Source organism: Pristiophorus japonicus, chromosome 1 (genome assembly GCF_044704955.1).
Source record: "Pristiophorus japonicus isolate sPriJap1 chromosome 1, sPriJap1.hap1, whole genome shotgun sequence".
NCBI classification, from domain to species: Eukaryota; Metazoa; Chordata; class Chondrichthyes; family Pristiophoridae; genus Pristiophorus; species Pristiophorus japonicus.
Genome location: NC_091977.1, coordinates 64807969 through 64826313, shown reverse-complemented (window position 1 = coordinate 64826313; position 18345 = coordinate 64807969).

Below are 18345 nucleotides of genomic sequence, written 5' to 3'. Positions count from 1 at the left end.
GATTCGTTAACTGGTGGCTACTTAAAGGGATGAGGAAGCGCTTCCATCGGAGGTCACAGTCAGTGCAACGTTTACATACAGCACAGTGCGTGAGCCTCTGAGTTTGCAGCGGCAGACAGACATAACAATACAGGTTGAAAACAAGTGATTTTGAAAACTTTAATGGGTGCATTACTATAAGACTTGGCTTTCCCCGGTATCTGATTTGGAGTTCTGCGCATGCGCAATGGGCCCGCAAAATGTACCGACCAAACTTTTGTTATCGCCCCCACACCCCGCCCCACCCCCCAGCTCTGGTGCGCAATGGCTGATTTATCTCCCCTCTCAGCTCTTCGACTAATTCTGATGAATTTCTGGGCGGGAGGCGCAAACATTTTCAAAGCATTAAAAGTGCCATTCCGCCTTGATTAACGCCAGATCAGCGGCGCGACCAAATTTCTCCCCCTCCCCCCCACTATTTACATTGATGCAGCCGTTAGTAATTTTAATCAGTTAACCAAACCAAACTAGGTGAACAAATATTTTCTGCTTTAATTAAAAAGGAAAGAGGAAAAATTACAAATTTTATGAGAAAACTATTTTTATATTTTTGTGACGTTGGAAATCTGAATTTGCACAATATATTTTTGTGGAATTGCTTTACATTTTTTAGTTATTTTTGCTCTCCAGCAAGTACTGTTTCATGTTGGGATGGCATTCTATTGGCCAGTGACCAGTTTCTGTGTGTGTGGAGAATAAGTGTCAGGAGGTTATCTTGGCTATGGGACCACCTCCTTCAAGCACTTCCCACATCCAAAGTTGCACAGGTTTAGCTGTGTAGTTGGGGGGAGGTCATTGAGTAACAATCAGAAGTATGAACCCCAGCTCAAGGGTTTAAAGCCAATTATAATGAGCCTTCACTTGCTAACTCGACTGAGATCACAGAACAAGGATCAAACCTGGGACCTTTCTAATCTAAATGGCTAATCTACACTGGGCCACTGTTGAAGAAGCAAAATAATTATTTCATGTCAATATTGAGCACTCTGCAAAGTTTTTCTTTGTGCTGAGGCATGGGTAACCATGATATATTTGCACCATCATGGCACTGTAGCACCCAACATCATTAACAAGGTAGAGGAAACGCTAAAATGGACCCTTGTCCTTTCTTAATTTTTTTAAAATCTGAAAATCCGAAGAACTTGATTGGCACTATCCTCTCATCTCTGGGGCCTATGTTTTTGTCCAGCTCAGAGAGGTGGGACTATGGTCTCAGCTTTGCCGGCTAGAAGAATTTTAAGCCAAGAGTTTGGCCAGTCCAGATGCAATCCATAGTGGGTTCAAATGCATAGCACAATATTGCTCATTATTCAGCTCAGACTGACATTAAATTGAAAATATCGTGTAGCGTTCATTAGTATTATTTTAGGTTTCATCCTCGTGTTCAAGTTCCTCCATCACCTCAACCCTCCCTATCTCTGTAACCTCCTCCAGCACTACATCCCTCCGAGAACTCTGTGTTCCTATAATTCTGGCCACTTATACATTCCCTACTTCCTTTGCTACACCATTGGTGGCTGTACTTTCAACTGTCTAGGCCCTAAGGTCTGCAATTCCCTCCCTAAGCCTCTCCGCTTGTCCACCTCTGTCTCGTCCTTTAAGACACTCCATAAAACCTACCTCTTTGATGAAGCTTTTGGTCGCCTGTCCTAATGTCTCCTTTTTCGACACGGTGTCAATTTTTGTCTGATTACACTCCTGTGAAGCATCTTGGGACATTTTACTGTGTTGAAGGCACTGTATAAATGTAAGTTTTTATTGTTATGGTTGATATGGGAAAAATCCCACTGGTGTTGTACAGAATGATCTTCCAAGGCTGGGATTAAGCCACAACATTGGAACATAGTAGAGGGAGCTTCGCTTTGTATCTGTACCATACCTGACCTGGGATGCTTGATGCTGACACTGGGAAGTGGTTGATTTTAATTCTACCCGACCGACAGAAACTAGGTGGGGGAGGGCCTGCAATTTAGGCCAGCAAGTGCTTTTCGCATTCACCCCACATTCCCACCCAACCAAAACCTGTTTGGGGTTACAATTGACCCCTCGGTGTTTCACTATAAAGGGCACAACATTCTTCAAATTTTTCAACAAAAAAAATTAAATCCCTGAGGGGAACGGCTCCTGCTAGCAATTCCTCTTATTGGACTCTCAAAACAAATAATAAAAAATGCTATCCTGTATTGACTGTATTTGGAAAATGCTCCAACACAACTCTACAAATGAATATTAGATGCAAAATCAGTACAAAAGTGTGCCAATGACATCATGTAAGTATTGGTTTGAAAAAAATAATATAAAATCAGGCCTGTGGTGTATGTAGCACACAAATCACTGACTCCACACGGTCTGGTGTAAGTCTAACTGCTGTGACCTTCGTCCTTTATTGTTCAGCTCCAGAGTGTCTCCCAGGTGTGGTGGTCAGCCTTATATAGCCCTTGTTACAGGTACTACCAGGGTTTCCCACCGCAGCGCCCTCTGTGGTGTGGCATAGTACTTACATTACATTTAAGGTACTGGGACGATACACATATCATCACATAACAAGGCCCTATGTAAGTGTACGTGATTTGACTCTGCTCATTAACAAGTGAAGCATGACTGTTCTTCATATGCTTTTTTCATGTGTTCAGTAGTACGTCAATCTGTCGTGTTGTGGTGAAATTTGTACCACCAAAGTCTTTTATTAAAGCATTGAAATGAGAGAGTGAGGGAATGCTTTTATTGGACTGACAAATGGTGATGCAATGTTTTTAGACACTTGAATTTCCCAGTGTATGTACAATGCACTTTGCACCTTGTTCCAAGAGACAGCATTGTCACTCTTTCTATAAGATGTATAATCCTATGTAAAGCTTTGAGAAGCAGTCTTGGTAATAGGAAATGTACTTGGTATGGCTTTGTATTTGCAATGCAATGATAAAAGGCCTCATTTACTGTAATAAGTTGCGTAGCAAAAAATGAACACTAAAATATCCTGTATGCTCTTAGATCTAATTAAAACATTTCAGGTATGTTTGTTATTAGACTGTCTCTGAAACAATTAAATGATATTTTGATGCATTGCAAATGTCTTGCTTAAATTAGTGAGCAATTTGTTTTTGAATGTACAAATTTAAACTGCTGAAACAGTGGTGGAATGACAGATTCAATCAGGGGCACTGAGGGAGTTGAGACAAGACACACAACCTGGTGTTGAAAATCCACAATAAACTTTTATTTTCTATTATTGGAAGTTGAGGCAATGTGTGTGTGTGAGTGTGATCCTGCTACTGAGTACCTGACACATTTCTCTGTACGTGAGGAGCACGATAAACATCTAAGCTGTTGTTGCTATGATGTACAGATATGGCTATCTTTCTCCATGTGTGATAGGCAAATATTGATATGAATGAATGAATGAATCCTTCAGGTCAGAGACCAAAGGTGAAACCGAAACTAAAATAGTGGCATTTTGCACTTGTGCCTCAATTTGATATGATTTATGTTTATTTAGTAGGGAGTGGTGAAGGTGAATGAAGAAGATTACTGATTATAGAAGCCACTCGTAGACCACAAGATACTGACGGATAAGGAAGGACATTCAGCTCATATTAGTCCATCCCTCCAGAGGGTCCCTACAATCTCACCACTGCAGACTTCAAGGGGGTTATTTTAACCTAATCCGCCTGGCAGAAAGCTGATGGGATCGGATGAGCTTTAAGTGGAAAATAAAATCCGGCGGGGTGCAGAACAGACAGCCGATCGCATCATGTGTGGGCTTGGGTCTGACATATGATTCCAGCATATCTGGCATTGAGCTGTAGGATCTTAGAGCAAAGGAATTACTAGACAAAAAAAAACAAGGTCCATCTAGTTCTCCTGGTACTAACCTGGCCGTCACATAATATAACAATAATGGAATTAGCGACTAATCATGGCAATCAATCTCCATCAATTAGTCATCAACAGACCCAGATATGGGGTGAGGAAAACCCCAGTGGTGGATAGCTTAGGGAACCAGAGGTCCAAAGTCACCCGCTCCTCCCAAGCATGCTCCGCTTACCACATGTCACGTCTTAAATTACTCATATACTGTATCCCAAAATATAATTTTCTGAACAAAATCTAATTTGCATTTGAATGAATCAATACGACCTGCTTCCAGCGTCTCCCTAGGGAATCTGTTCCATAGATTGACATTGACCACTTGCTCCAATTGGCCCCGATATTGATGGGGAGCTGGGGCGGTTGCGGGTGAGGCTGAACCCGGCAAGGCCGGGGGCATGGGAGTCCTGCCGATCTTAATAGCAGGACCTCATTAACATTTTGTAGCTCGATTTCCCACCCGGCAGTTAGCCAAATGGACAGCTTGGCTGGCCAGCGGAAGGGAACACCAGTGGCAGGAGGCCACAGCCATGGACACTGGCAATGGGGAGGTCGGAGAGGCCAGTGATCGGGAGGGTGGGGGCGGGGGGGGGGGCGGTGGTGGGAGGAGAGAACATGGCCGCAATTTGGGGGTAGAGGCCAAAATCTTTCTTGAGGGGCTGGGGAGAGTATTCCTGCTCATCCTGGCCTCACGAAGAGTGCTGATGGAGGCACTTATCTTATGGAACCGGCATCTCCCGCTTCCCTTTCCCTGCCGAGTTTCCCGACCACTGGGAAACCGGGCTCCCAACTGCACTTTGGGATTTAAATATGTTAATGAAGTTTGCTGTCTTTCCACAATGGATCCACCGCTGTAAAAAAGGCAGTGGGCATGTTCCCTGTATTTAACTCTTTAATGCCCAGCCCAACCCTCTCCCACCTGTTGTGGGGGGTGGGGGGGTGCTAATATCGAGGCCATTATTTCTGCAGATTCGTTTTGAATTTACCCTCCTTCAAGCGCAGGCTGTGTCCTCTGACTCTACTGTTCTGGACAAGGTGAAACAGCTTGTTATGGTCTCTATAAAATATGGTCCATTTAGAATCCTAAAAACAGCAATCATATCACCTCTCAACTTCCTCTTTTCCAGTGAGAACATGGCCAATTTTCATAATCACGCTTCATAATCCAGTCCCTCCATCTCCTCAATCATTCTGGTTGCTCTGTTCTTTCTCCTTTCAATAACTGCAAAATCCTTTTTGTGATGTGGTGACCAGAACTGTACACGTACTCCAAGTGTGGTCACACCAATGATTTATAAAGTGGCAGGATAACCTCACTATTCCGAGTCAATATTGGCCGTCAATTGCATCCTGGACCTTGTGAAAGTCAGCAACCCTTGAATCTGCATGGGCCTATCACACTGCTTTGCTATGCTGCCGAAATTGCCCCTTTCTATAAGAGCTGTGACCGTCTCAAAGAGGCAGCCACGGGTCGGTAAGCACTCACCGCTCGGTCGGCGCGGCCGGGCCGCCATTTCAAAAATTGCCCTCGTGGATTTTCCCGGCAGAGAATGTCTCCGTTCCGCTCGTGTTGTCACCCCATCGACCCCTTACCGACCGGCCGTGACCCCCCTTTCTGCTCCGCATGGGAAATTGTCCCTCGGGAGCGGATTGGCCACCGCTCAGTGCCCCCGACAGCTTTCCCCGGCGGGAAGCTGCTTGTGGCTGGAGATGCGAAAGCGGAGATGCACTGCCACGGCCGCCTTTTTAATTTTAATTGTTGGCTGACTGCCAGGTCGGCCCGACAATGGTGGCCACAGGTTCAGCCGGGCCACCAACAGGCAGCCCGGCTCCCCCTCTTGGGTACCAGGCTGCTCGCCCGGCTGAAACCCTCCCTGGTGGCCCAGTGTTTGCCACTAAAGTGGCTACAGAGTTCGCAGCAGCCCTCCCCTTTAACTGAAGGGGAAGGACGTTATGACGCATCGCGCTGACGTCATCAGCAACGTGCTGACCTCATCAACGCGGCGCTGATAACTTGCAGCGACGGCCGTTCCGACCCGCCCACCCTTCCACCGCGCTGACGACAGCATATCCGCCCCGCTCAAAAAAAAAACAAAGAGCTGAATTTCCCCAGATTTTTCGCCCCATACATTGGGGCAGACGAAACACTTTAAAGATCGGTAGGTACGCCCTGTTTCGGGCAGAGGGCAATTTCGGCCCCAATGAGTTCTCCAGCTCTCCTGTTAAGTGACAACTATGCTACAGCCTGGCTGATGTTACAGCGATCGCCTCTGGCTACCTGAGTGAATATTGAATGTGGTCATAAAAATTGAATGTGGTCATCACCTTCATGGACATAGAGGCCTCGATATTAATGCCTCCCATGGGTGGGAGGGGGGCTTAAACTGTCAAATGCGCACAACGCGGCCCTATTCCACCTGTTGCCTCTGATACAGTGGCGGGTTTTGTGCCATCTGAGTGTTTAATGCCGTGGAGTGGCGGGGCACTTCATTAACATATTTAAATCAGGCTCCCACAGTGCAATTGGGAGCTCAATTTAAAATTCACTACTGCTACGTGCGTTTCACAGGGGTCGGGAAACCAGGCAGTGAAAGGGAGGCGGGAGCTGTCAACTCCACAAGCAAAGTCCCTTTCTCAGCACTCCTTTTGGGCCAGAAGGTGGAGGAGTGCTCCCTCTGGCCTCTCAAGGAAGCCTTTGGCCACCCCCTTGCTGATTGCAGCCTCTCTCTACCCCCTGCCACAATCCCCAACCCCCGATTAAGAGAGACTGTTCCCAAGGGTTCCCGGCTGCGGCTTCCTACTGCTGGCTTTCCCTCCCACCTGCCAACATGTTGTCAATTTGGCATCTGCCGGGCAGGAAACAGATCCAAAAAATGATGGCCAGTGGGTGGCAGGATTGCCCTATTGCCTCTTTGCTGAAGCGCACTCTTCTTATACACATCTCCTTAGTAAGGTCCTCATATGATCTGTGCTGCCTCTATTCTCGATGTGAAGGGGAATAATATCTGGTCGATGACTCTCATTTCCGCCATGGTCTGCTGCTCCTCCTCCTCCATGATAATGGCATACAATGGTAAACCCATAGGGAGTGCCATACCTGCTCCTGAGAAGGCGTCACTATGAGTAGGAGATGAGGTGGGGGGATGAAATTCTTCCGATGGTCTGAACGTGTCGGAAGCAGTGATAAGCAAGTCCAGGTCTGCATAGGCGGAATGACAAAAACATTTGCTGCAAAAAATAGTGTTTCTTAGCTGCAGAAATCACTAATGAAAGCCTTCACATCCTTCAGACTCACAAACTCCTCACTTCCGACTGATCCTGGAACCAGCTGTGCCTTGTACATCACAGTTTCACTTACCCTGGGTGTTTAACAAGTGTAAAAGCAGGAACCAGGGAGCTACAGCTCCACTGGCCCTCATTATAATATATGTAAATCATAACACTTGGGATTTGGAGGGAAGGGCCAAAAAGCACAAGGGAGTTCAGGGTGGGTGGCAGGATGGGTGGAGGATTTAATAGCGGACAACTGGTGTGAATGGCTTCTGCCTAAGCACCCTGCCACAAAAATGTACTTGTTCTGATTATGCACCGGAAATATGCCAAGATACGGTGAGGAAATTCTCCCCCATCATCCTTAGGCAGGGGGTCAGCTTTCACACTACGCCATCAATGTCCCACCACCAACAATTCCAAGGCTTTTTGCCAACTATCTGACTGCCTATTCGACGTCAAGTCCTCGATGAGTTGCAAAACTACTTGACTCCTTCCGACTTGTGCACCTCTTGCTCCAGGCCCATCAATGACCCTGTGGCTCCTTCAGCTTGAATCCAGTAATGTGCATCCTCAATGTCTCTTTCACCATGAGCTGAGCTTATTACATCTGGTCTGTGAGACGGTGAAAACCAGATTAAAGCAGCCCTTAAAGGGATGGGCTCAGTTAAAGTTAAGTCACCGCAAATTGGGATAAAAATGTTGGTAGCATTTATAAAGGTTGCTGATATTTTTAATGTATAGTTCAGAATTTGCAAATGTTGTTTGTGTAACAGGAATACCTGGCGAAACCCAGTGTACAAATTAAACATGAAATCTGGAAACCATTTGAAACCAAGTGATGGAGCAACAAGACTCTTCAACCCTCCTATCTCTGTAACCTCCTTCAGCCTTACAAGCCTCTGATAACTCTGTGTACCTCTAACTCTGGCCTCTTGTGCAACCCTCACATCCTTCGCCCTACTGTTGGTAGCCGTGCCTTCAGTCATCTAGGCCCTAACTTTTGGATTTCCCTCCCTAAACCTCTCTAGCTCTCTCTCCTCCATAAGACGCTGCTTAAAACCTACAGTTTTGACCAAGCTTTTGATCACCTGTCCTATTGTTTCCTTCTTTGTCTCCTGTGAAGCGCCTTGGAAAATTTTACGACGTTAAAGGCGCTATATAAACAGGTCGTTGTTTGATGACGGGTGAAGTGCAGAAGGTATAGAATGAGACAATGGTGTAGAGAATGGCCCCTGCCTCCCACTCAAGCGCATCCTCTGCAGATTTGCGATATGCCTGGCAGGATGAAGAGTAGGAGAACTCAAAGGTGCAGCTGACTGTTACCGCCGCCGGCAAAGCCAGCCCTATGTTGTACCCAAGCCGCAGCTGCCCTTGCAGTAGATGGAACAGCTCTGTTTCTCGCTGTCTGCTGGCGTGGAGCCTGTGTAAAGCAGTTCACCGTGATTTTGGCCAGGTAAGTGGGCCTCTCTTTGTAAATGTGAGTGGGAGGGCACCAGCAGGTGGCCCCAGTCTGTCACTGGTTCAGCCTAACCTGCCCGGGACCCTTCCAGTGCTCCTCCTCTTCTTCCTACATAAAATAGGTAAAGAGAGAATTCCTATTAGAAACATAGAAACATAGAAAATAGGTGCAGGAGTAGGCCATTCGGCCCTTCTAGCCTGCACCGCCATTCAATGAGTTCATGGCTGAACATGCAACTTCAGTATCCCATTAGGTAACCCCTTGTCCTGAAATTGTAGTCATACTGCAAAAAAATGGCAGTGCAGAACACTTGATATAAAGCCTCTGGAACAACGAAAGAAATGAAAGAAGAGAAAGAGTTCAGATATAACCTGAAAATGTTGAGGTGGAGCTTGAGGTGTAAACAGCATGACCTGGTGGCTCTGTGCTCTATTTTCTATGGGGGAGGTAGATAGCTGAGTGCTATACCAGCAGAAGTGCTGGGAAATGGCATAGACGTGATGAGACCCGGGCCTAATTTTAATGGCCCGTAACTTGTGGTCAGCGGCGATGCAACAGTGATCACCGCTGACCTAGAAGCAAGTTGACCAGAGAATCTTACGATCGCTGTGGCGGAAACTTTAGGTTTCTCAATGTGTAATTGATTGCAGTGCTGTGAATAGAGTTTTGCTAGCGTAGTGCAGCAGTGATGTCATCAAGCTGTCTAAACAGCCAATCATATTGAAGAATTCTCACAGACAGCAATACAGGAAATAAAAAGCACTGATTATCTGCATTTAAAAAAAATCTTAGAGTGAAATAAAGGTTGGGGCATATACATGGGATTAATGTAGAAGCTGAAATATCATGAACAAACTTTAAAAATTATATATATTTTTTAAATTGTAATTTTTATCATAATGGAGAAATTTGACAGTCCACAAATATAAAAATTCGCTTTTCAGGGCCAGAAAGATCGTTTAACAGTCAATATGCTGTTAAAACCAAGTTATACCTATTCCAACAAGGCTTAACATTTAATGAGATATTTAGCAGCGATATTAGTGCGAAAAAGCTCAGGTTTTCATTAGTTCCACTGATTTCACTGATTGCTGACTATGGGGGGAGGGGTGGTGGTGTCCACAATGCAGCCTGTGTTGGAGCAGTGAATGACTGACTGCAATTTCAGGATTTCCGCACTTAGATGCGCATACGCTATATCCTGAAATTGCGGTCAGTTTCAGAGAGTTGACTCTTTGCCGTCATTACCCACCGCAAAATCCGGACCAATATAATTAAAGGCAAACTGACTTCTGCTTTCAGTACTCACCATCATCATCATAGGCAGTCCCTCGGAATTGAGGAAGACTTGCTTCCACTCTAAAAATGAGTTCTTAGGTGATTGAACAGTCCAATACGAGAATTACAGTCTCTGTCACAGGTGGGACAGATAGTCATTGAGGGTAAGAGAGGGTGGGACTGGTTTGCCGCACAGTCTTTCCGCTGTCTGCGCTTGGTTTCTGATGCTCTCGGCAATGAGTACTAAACCAGGGCTGGATCACTGGAAAAGAGTGCCAAAATTTGGCCAATCTGTTACAACAACAACTTACAGCGTTGTCAATGTAGAAAAACATTGCTGTGGAGCCAGGAGGAGCAGGGGATTCAAACAATCAATCAGGCGTACAGTTGTGGTGGGAAAGGTTAGGAGGACTGGCCAAACGCTTGCTTGAAAAGATGGGATTTGAGAACATCTATAAAGATGGAAAGTGAAATGAGAAGAAGGGGTGAGTTAGTAATGCCACTAAAAGCTTTGGCACCAATGGCTGGATGAAGGGTGTGCAGGTGATGTGTGGGTCCACAGAAGGCCAGGGCTGGAGTGCATGGGAGGGAAAATAAGGCTGAAGGTGGTTGCAGGAATAAGAGTATGAAACGTTTGAAGAAAAAGGGGCCTACATTCAACATCATCATGCTTGTTTCACAGGCATAAAATTGGCACAATAATAATTAATTTAGCAGTGGGATGGCCCGCGCCCAATTTGTGCATGCGTTCGGCCACTGTTAAATTCAGCAGGACCATTTTTCAGGCATTCCTGGTGGCTGTCTAAAACGAACATTAGACCTGTTTTAGTTGCCATTGGTGAAATTGATTGGTGATGAGCGGAGCATGAACTGGGCCTGCTCCACTCTGGATTCTTCGACCCCTGTGGCCACCAACGAAAGGTAAGATTATTTTATTTTAAAAGTTCAGAAATCATTGCTGTGGAGCCAGGAGGAGCAGGAGTGCTCTGCCAACTCCACAGCACTCCCGATCGCCCCCACCCCGCCCCATTGCTGCTTCATCACCTCACCCCCACCCTCCCATAGTAAACTTTGTCTGTTACATTTTGAACTTTTGCCAGTTCTGACGAAGGGTCATCGACCTGAAACATTAACTCTGTTTCTCTCCACAGATGCTGCCTGACCCGCTGAGATTTCTAGCATTTTCTGTTTTTATACTAGAGGTGACGAAAGTGTTTCAGCGGCAGCAAGAGTGAGGTAGGGGCAGAGGCAAGCAGAATTAAAAAGGTCTTGATGATCAATGAACAAGATGCCAAGGTTTGCATGGTTCAGCCTGAGCCTATGGTTGAGTAGGGGATGGAGTGAGTGATGAGGGAGCGGAGTTTACAGTGAGGGTCAGAAATGATGGCTTTGGTCGTCCTGATATTTACTTGGAGGAAATTGTGACATCCATGACTTCATATCAGACAGGCTGACTGACAGCTCAAGGTTTGTCATAGGGTGAAGGGAAATGGTGGGAGGTAGAGCTGGATGTCATCAGCTTACATATGGAAGCTGACAATGTGCCTGCAGATGATGTTACATAGAATTACATAGAATGTATGGCACAGAAACAGGTCATTCGGCCCAACTTGTCCATGCTGGTGATTATGCTCCACATGAGCCTCCTCCCACCTCTCTTCATCTGACCCTCTCAGCATAACCTTCTATTCCTTTCTTCCTCATGTGCTTTATCTGGCTTCCCCTTAAATGCATCTATGCTATTCGCCTCAACCACGCAATGTGGCAGTGCATTCCAGATTCTACATTCTAATGTTAATGAGGGTCAGATTACAGATAAGGAAAAGCAGGGAGCCAAGGATCGATCCCTGGGAATTTTAATGGAGCAGGAAGAGAAGCCTTTGTTGGAGATGTACTGGCTGCATTTGGACAAGTGGGAGTGAACGATCGAGAACAGTCACACGGAGCTAGAGGAGAGACGATGAAGGAGGATTTATCCACCAGTTTGAAAATGAAGCTTCTGTGACGACCTTCATGACCGGTCAGGATATTTTCTCCATATGCTGGTCTTGCGGTGGGTACTGCCTCAATGCAGCCAGCAATTAAAAAATATTACACAAATAAGAAATGTCAGAGGCTGTAACTGACTGTACTCTGTACTTTTTACATTTAATTGCTTAGTAACCAATGTTAAATAATGACTTGACCTTTGCGCTCAGATTCTTTACAGGGTTCCCTTGAGCAGTGATTGTAAAGCCTCTGCTTCATTCCTTGCTCTGCCGCCATGCTCACAGATGAGAAGCAGCACATTAGGGTTCATTAGGCAAAGACAGCCTTGTATTAGCTGAGTTTGGGGATATGTATGAGGCCTGAAAAGAAGTTGTTAGTGTGAGTTATAAATTGAATGGGTAAGTTGATGATTTCTTTCAGAAATATTCATTTTTGCATGTGTTTATTATGCTTATGAATTTAATGTACAGTTGACTGGGTGGACAACTGCCATGGCCACTGAAAGAAACTCCATCAAAGCCGATAAGAAACCCTTCGTGGTGCTCAGCTTTCCACTGTAGTGATTGCCAAATTGCTGGATTTATGCCATTATTTACATTGCAGCCAGTTGCATTGAAGCATAATAACATGGGTGATCTGGTAATGGTGTGATTTATGGCCAACACATGACCCTCAGCCGAGGAGGCCAATTAAGGGACATTAAGGCTGTGGAACCCCACCCCAATAGTTTGTAAATTATTGTAAGAGCATTTTATCCCTTAAATCTCTTGTTTTGCAGTTTATTCTTGCCCGCTTTGCCATCCAGAGTACTGTTCCTGTCAGAAGGCAATAATTTTCAGGGTCCCCATCCATTTCTAGATATAACAAAACTGAAAGCATTGTATAATCTATCCCCTAGGCATTCCCCTGTTCCTGATTATTATGGACAACCAGGAGGAGGAGCAGAGGGAGAAGGGAAGGGCAAGAATTTCTGGATAGTTTTATCCAGAATGTCATGTATGTACATGCTGTTTGTAGCCACCAGGTGGTGTCATTGTTGAAGGCCACTGAGCAGCATGCACATAGTGCTGCTCTGGTATAAAAGGCCAGCCATTTTGTGAGTCAGGCATTTTGGGCTGTAATAAAGCAGAGCCAAGGTTGTACCTTGTTCAGTACTCAGTTTGTGCCTTTATTGCATACATAACACAGAACACATTCACACCCCAGAGGAAAGCAAAGGTTCAGAAAGGGTGTGACTGTCAGGGTGCCAGGTAGCGGGGATTTAGGAGAGGTTGAAAAGGAGGTCCCGTAGACACTGGTCCTGTCCAACAGATACGATCTACTCGCGAGGACAAGGAGAAAGAATGCCGGGAGGACAGCCATAATGCAGACCAAGGAATCTTTGCTCAGAAAGCTGTCCAAGGAGAGGTGGTGGCGGGGGGGAGTGGGGGGGCGGGGGAGCGCGGCGGGGAACAGCAGAATAGAAATCTGGTAATGATAGGGGTTTCTATAATTAAGAGAATAGATAGCATCCTCTACAGCCATGAGCAAGAGTCCTGAAGAGTGTGTTGCCTACCTGGTCCCAGGGTAAGGGATATCTTGAGGTGGCCGGAGAGGTTGTTGGAAAGCAAGGGGGTAAATCCAGTTGTCATTGTCCATGTTGGAACAAATGACATAGGTAGGAGGTCCTGCTGAGGGAATATCAGGAATTAAGAACGAAATTAAAATGCAGGACATTGAGAGTAATTATCTCTTTATTATTGCCCGAGCCACGTGCATATTGGCATAAAGACAGACAGATCAGCGAGTTAATACGGCTAAAGGACAAAGCAAGTGCTCTACTCGGAACTCGTCAATGGCAAACGAGCCAAAGGCGGGCAGAGGAAACATTACAAGGACATCCTCAAAGACTCCCTGATAAAGTACGACATCCCCACTGACACCTGGGAGTCCTTGGCCACACACCACCCTAAGTGGAGGAAGTGCATTCGGGAGGGCGCTGAGCTCCTCGAGTATTCTCGCCGAGAGCATGCAGAAATCAAGCGCAGGCAGGAGAAGGAGCGTGCGGCAAACCAGGCTCCCTGCCCACCCTTTCCCTTAACGACTATCTGTCCGACCTATGACAGAGACTGTGGTTCTCGTATTGGACTGTACAGTCACCTAAGAACTCATGCTAAGAGTGGAAGCAAGTCTTCCTCGATTCCGAGGGACTGCCTATGATGATGATGATAGGACTGGTGTGAAAAAGAGTGCAGGAAGTGCAACAGAAAGCAAAGTGGATGTTGGAGATAATGGAAGAGTGAACGAGGGTGTCGCGAAGGGAACGGTCCCTTTGGAATGCTGTAAGGGGAGGGGAGGGGAAGATGTGTTTGGCAGTGGCATCGCGTTGGAGGTTGCGGAAGTGATGGAGGATGATCCGTTGAATGTGGAGGCTGGTGGGATGGAAGGTGAGGACAAGCAGAACCCTATTGTGGTTCTGGGAGGGATGGGAAGGCATGTGAGCAGGTGTGGGAAATGAGACAGACGCAGTCGAGGGCCCTGTCAACCGTGGTGGAGGGTAATCATCGGTTGGGGAAAACGGAAGCCATATCAGAAGCACTGGTGTGGAAGGTACCATTGTCAGAACAGATTCAACAAACTAGGAGAAGAAAATAGAGTCCTTACAGGGAGCATGGTGGGAGGAAATGTAGTCTAGGCAGATGTGGGAGCCAGTGGACTTTTAGGAGATATTGGCTGACATCCTATTCCCAAAAATGGAGATAGAGAAATCAAGGAAGGGAAGGGGTTGGAGCTGGGCAATGTTAAGGTGAGGGACGGGTGTGTCATGTATTCAACTGTCATTGTAATCCATGTATAAGCTGACCTAAGTTGTACACCTTGAGAACACTGACCACAGGGGGGTGAACTTGTGGGAGACACTCCTAACCTGGACTTTCCGGTATAAAAGGGAAAGCTCCACCCGCCGTCTGTCTCTTGAGTTCTTGGTAATAAAGGTAACTGGTCACAGAGTGATCTTCTCTCAAGTATGGGCCTCGTGTGCATTTATACTGTATAGTAAGGACGTATCATTGGCGATGAGAAAGTGGGATTTAAGCCACGCGAGCATGGCCACTAGCAGCACAGAAGAGAGGTACTGTGTTGGTGATGGTTGGGACGACTTTATTGAGAGACTACAGCAAAGTTTTGTACTAAGGAATGGTTGTGACAGGATTCGGCCGACAAACGCAGGGCTCAGCTCCTGACGGTTTGTGGATCTAGAACGTACTCCCTGATGAAGGACCTTCTAGCGCCAGAGAAGCCGGCGGACAAGATGTTCGAAGAGCTCAGTGAGTTGTTCGGGGAACACCTTAAACTGGTGAGCAGCATGCACATGGCGAGACACCAGTTTTACACGCACCATTGGCGAGAAGGGCAAAGCGTTCCAAACTTCATGGCAGATCTCCGGCAACTGGTGAGCCTATGTAAGTTCCCAGATGCATGCAGAGCAAAGATGCTGCAGGACTTTTTTATTGAGGGCATCGGGCACGCTGGGGTTTCCAGGAAACTGATTGAGACCAAAGACTTGACCGTGGAAGCAGCGGCTCTGATAGCCCAGACAATTATCTCAGGGGAGGAAGAGACCAGAATGATTTATGGCTAAAATCTTGGCTCAGATGCAGCAAACGACCAGGGAGTCAACATTGTTAACACGGCACATAGTTCTCTAGGCAGACAAGGGAAATCGGACATGTCCCAGCATGCAGTCGAACCCAAAGGGGGAATTCAACAGAGACAATGGCTAGCTGAACGGCGATTCATGCCATCGCAATGGACAATGCGGCCAGTAATGGGGCCATCAACACCTGTTAATGGTGTGCTTAAGGACAGTTACAGAGACAGTCAGAGACGATCAACTGGTAATGGACCTTTTGTTTCCAACAATGAGGCCTCGAGCTCATGCTGGAGGTGTGGAGGCAAACACCCAACTAGAGCTTGCAGGTATCAGCAATATACCTGCAGAAACTGCAACGTCAGCGGTCACCTGGTGCGTATGTGCAGGAAGCCTGCAGCCAGGTTGATGTACGAGGAGGACCGGCCCGATGTAAGCCCTACGAGGCCAAACGAATACTGGGGGAAATCGTTGGAAGCTGAAGTTCAGCGAGTTCATGTGGAGCACATATACAGTTCATATACCAGGACGCCACCGATAATGATGAAAGTGCTCCTCAATGACATCCCAATATTAATGGAGCTGGACACGTGGGCCAGCCAGTCCCTGATGAGTATCAAACAGTTCGAAAAGTTGTGGGTGTCCAAGGCCAGGAGGCCAAAATTATTGCCGATTGACGCACTGCTACGAACATATACAAAGGAGATCATTCCGGTGCTAGGCAGCGCCACGGTAGTCGTGACCCACAAAGATTCAGAGAACAGATTGCCACTCTGGATTGTCCCGGGGGATGGTCCCGCACTACTGGTGAGGAGTTGGCTTGCTGTCATGAACTGGAAATGGGGCGATGTCAATGCAATTTCTTTCGTGGAGCGAGTATCATGCTCACAGGTCCTAGACAAATTTGACTCATTATTTCAACTCGGCATCGGCACTTTCATGGAGACCAAGTGGTGATTCACATAAACCCAGACGCCAGGCCAGTACACCACAAGGCCAGAGTGGTGCCGTACGTAATGCGGGAAAAGATAGAATGTGAATTGGACTGCCTGCTGAGGGAAGGCATTATCTCGCCAGTCGAATTCAGTGACTGGGCGAGCCCGATCGTGCCGGTGCTCAAGGCGGATGGGACAGTCAGGATATGTGGCGATTACAAGGCCACCATCAATCTGGTGTCACTCCAAGACCAGTACCTGCTACTGAGAGCGGAGGACCTCTTTGTGACACTATCTGGTGGCAAACTTTTTTCAAAATTGGACCTGACCTCAGCTTACATGACCCAGGAGCTGGCGATTGAGTCGAAGAAGCTGACCACCATCACGACACACAAGGGGTTGAGTATAACAGATGTCCGTTCGGGAGTCGCTCGGCTGCCACGATCTTTCAGCGAAATATGGAAAGCCTCCTCAAGTCGATTCCAAGGAAGGTGGTTTTTCCTCATCATGGGTCGCGATACTGAAGAACACCTCCACAATCTGGAGGAGGCGCTACGCAGACTGGACCGGGTAGGGATGCGACTGAAAAAGGCGAAGTGCGTCTTCTTAGCTCCAGAGGTAGAATTCCTGGGGAGGAGAGTAGCAGCAGACGGGATCAGACCTACTGTGTCGAAAACGGAAGCGATCCAGAGAGCACCCAAATCCCGTAACACGATGGAGCTGCGTTCGTTCCTGGGGCTCCTGAAATATTTTGGCAACATTCTTCCCAAATTGAGCACGCTGTTAGAGCCGCTACACGTGCTCCTACGCAAAGGTCACTATTGGCTCTGGGGAGACAGCCAGGAAAGGGCTTTTGATAGAGCACGCAATTTGTTATGCTCCATCTGTTAACGTTATACGACCCGTGTAAGAAACTAGTTTTAATGTATGATGCGTCGCCCTATGGTATCGGGTGTGTGTTGCAGCATGTGAATGCCAATGGTCAGTTACAGCCGGTAGCTTATGCCTCCAGAAGTCTGTCCCGGGCAGAAAGGGGCTACGGGATGGTAGAAAAGGAAGCGCTAGCATGTATATATGTAGTAAAAAAAATGCACCAGTACCTGTTTGGCAGGAAATTTGAGCTGGAGACAGATCACAAACCCCTAACGTCCCTTTTGGCCGACAACAAGGCCATAAATGCGAATGCATCGGCCTGCATACAGAGGTGGGCACTTACGTTAGCCGCCTATGACTACACAATTTGGCACAGACCGGGCATTGAAAACTGCGCCGATGCACTCAGCAGCCTACCACTAGCCACCATTGAGGGGGCAGCTGAGCTTGATGCTGAGATGGTCATGGCTGTTGAAGCTTTCGGAAGCGAAGGAACACCTGTGATAGCCCGTCAGATTAAAGTCTGGATAAATAAAGACCCGCTACTGTCTTTAGTAAAGAAATGTGTCCTGAATGGGGACTGGGCAGCCACGTACGGGGCATGCCCTGAGGAGTTTAAACTGTTTCACAAGCGCATGGATGAACTCTCGATTCAGGCCGATTGCCTACTGTGGGGAAACCGAGTAGTCATGCCCCAGAAGGGCAGAGAGGTGTTTATCAGAGAACTTCACAATGAGCACCCGGGCATTGTCATGATGAAGGCAATTGCCAGGTCACACGTTTGGTGGCCAGGAATAGATGCAGACCTGGAACTTTTTGTTCGCAGGTGCAACACGTGTGCTCAGCTGGGCAAAGCACCCAGGGAAGCCCCCCTTAGCCCCTGGTCCTGGCCCGCCAAGCCATGGTTACGCATCGATGTGGACTACGCAGGTGTTTTCATGGGAAAAATGTTTTTGGTTGTAGTAGACGCCTACTCCAAATGGATTGAGTGTGCCATTTTAAAT